This window comes from Macrobrachium rosenbergii, chromosome 50, assembly GCF_040412425.1.
Source record: "Macrobrachium rosenbergii isolate ZJJX-2024 chromosome 50, ASM4041242v1, whole genome shotgun sequence".
Classification (NCBI taxonomy): domain Eukaryota; kingdom Metazoa; phylum Arthropoda; class Malacostraca; order Decapoda; family Palaemonidae; genus Macrobrachium; species Macrobrachium rosenbergii.
Window position 1 is genome coordinate 33,542,079 of NC_089790.1, and position 2,500 is coordinate 33,544,578.

The 2,500-nt window shown below is 33.1% G+C and overlaps 1 protein-coding gene and 1 long non-coding RNA gene across 5 annotated transcripts in view; one reads left to right on the top strand and one right to left on the bottom strand.

Moving 5' to 3' along the window:
* LOC136832823 (uncharacterized) overlaps positions 1 to 2,500 on the top strand; it is a 422,550-nt gene that overhangs the window by 234,541 nt on the left and 185,509 nt on the right. The window lies entirely within an intron of this gene.
* Positions 1 to 2,500, bottom strand: part of LOC136832822 (lachesin-like) — a 624,154-nt gene that overhangs the window by 183,641 nt on the left and 438,013 nt on the right. The window lies entirely within an intron of this gene.

Consider the following 2,500-nt stretch of genomic DNA (forward strand, 5'->3'; position numbering starts at 1 on the left):
AAATATCTGTCAGCAATGAAATCTCTCGGAAGGGAACGAATGCTATTTCTATTGACATACACATACACGATATATATATATATATATATATATATATATATATATATATATATATATATATATATATATATATATATATATATATATTATCGTATCTATATATTCAAAAGCGTGAAAATTTTATTAAATTTTATGATAGCAAAGAAAAAGTCAAGATACTAAAGAAGAAGTCAAGTTGCATTGTCGTGAAGGCTTGATCAGGACGGATATTGAATTTATGTATTCCCATGTCATATATATATATATATATATATATATATATATATATATATATATATATATATATACATATGCATATATGTATGTATGTATGTATGTATGTTTTTCTTTTTTCTTTTCCCTCTGCACCTGTTTTTTTTTTCCTTTTGGGACAAGAAGGGTACAGCCCTCTGGTTTCTGGGTTGAGGTTGGTAGCCCCATGCCCTGCTCTTGACCCCAGCAGATGTTGTAACTAATTTAATGTCGGTTGAACTCAAGGTAAGTTGAGAACCATATACGGACCTACCAGAGGAGAACTGAATGCTGCACCAATGAGTTATGGTGCCCACCTTGGATAACTGTACCTCCCGGCAGTGGGTGTATATATATATAATTTGTATATATGTATATATATATATATATATATATATATATATATATATATATATATATATTTATATATATAGCAAATACTATAGTTATAAATACCCTTTAATATTAAATTCACTTTACCTTCGGAATAATTAACACTAAGAGAGAATTATATATAAATGAATCTGCCCAATTAGTCGACTGTCCGCATGTGTCAAACCCAATAGGTTCGAGTCCTGTCTAGGATGGAGGCATTATTCCCAAGGTAAAGTGAGTTCGATGGTAAGGAGCACTTGAGGCTCATTATGTGAGGTTGTAAATTGCATTTTTTTTTTAGAAAATAATTCGCAGAGCGATTAAAAATGCCCTTAGAGCATCATTATATATCACTTAACAGAAAATATTCCAAATTTATACCATGAAAATGTAATACTGGTTGACAGTTCAAAGTATACGGTCTCCCATGTATATTCTCCACAACATAAAACTAGAAAATATTTGAATATACAATCTATGACAGATTTATATCACATACAACAATGACTAAATATTTGTCATCCTAATCAATTCTAGCTTTATGGCTGTGTGGGTGGTCTTAACTAACGCCAACTTGGATATTTTTGAGCCTTTTATCTCTTTTGGAGTACCTTTTCTTCAGACATTGTCAATTTTTATGTAAAATGGATGAGAGAGAGAGAAAGAGAGAGAGAGAAACGCTCACTATTATGGTGATAAGGTATGCTGGAAAACAAATGAAAATATACTTCAAAATACAAAATTTAAGCATTTATGTATTGTTTCATAGCTTTGTTATGTTACTGTGGAAATTTGATTTCAGATATCTAAATCACGAATGTGCGACCTTTGAGTAGTTTTGCTGGTTCCTAAAGTTTCATTTCAGTTTCTCGCGAAAACACAAACTGATGCATTCTGTAGTGTTTTTGTTTTGATTTCTTGATTCATATTGAATTTTTTAACGTCCTGTTTATCCTTAACGGTGAGATCATTTCTGGTCCATACTCATGCCGAACAGAGTTCTTTCGATTTTTTCGGCGCTACTATGCGATAAAAGCGTTGTGACTTGAATATTTGTTCTATTTTGTCTTTTTTTGCATTTCGTTAAAGTAGGAAGTCGACCAAGTATCGGTTTTAGAGATAATTTCTTCTCTCTTGTTGTATGTATGTCGTCTGTTTGTTCTTCAGTTGACTTTTGAATATTTCAGGTGTGCCACCTTTTACATGCCAGTTGGGGAAAAACATTTGCTCTTCACTTTATGATAATTTTCTGTTATTTTTTGTAAAGTTTCCTAGCATCTCCTGTTCTATGATAAAGAACAAATATTCGTAATTGAGATATGCGAATTCATCGAGTATACAACTTTGATGAGAGTGAGGATATCAAGAGCCATTAAACAGAAAATCTTGAACAGCATAAGACCAATAGCACATGTAGATTTGTCTTGAACATTTACTAAAGTCTAGGACTCAAGAATGCCTAAAGTAGAAGCATAAGCATGAACCAAGAGAAATATTTAAACAAGCGTTGAACTCAAATATGTAAAGATCCCAAAACTACAACCGACAAAATATGTATTAAGTATGGAGAACGATAGAATACTCATGTTGGAGTGCTGAAAAGGCCACCGCCAAGGAACCGGATATCAAAGACCCACAAAAAACTGGTTCAAATAAGGAAATAGGGATCATCTCCATAAGGAGAACAACTACAGCTGGAACAAATTTCAAGCCGGAGCAACGAGATTCTTCCTTCGAGTGGAACACAGTTCAGAACCAAAGTGCAGTGAAGCGCGCGCCCAGTGCTCGCCCAGAAATGGGAATCATAAATTGCTTTTGACCTTGGACAATGGGG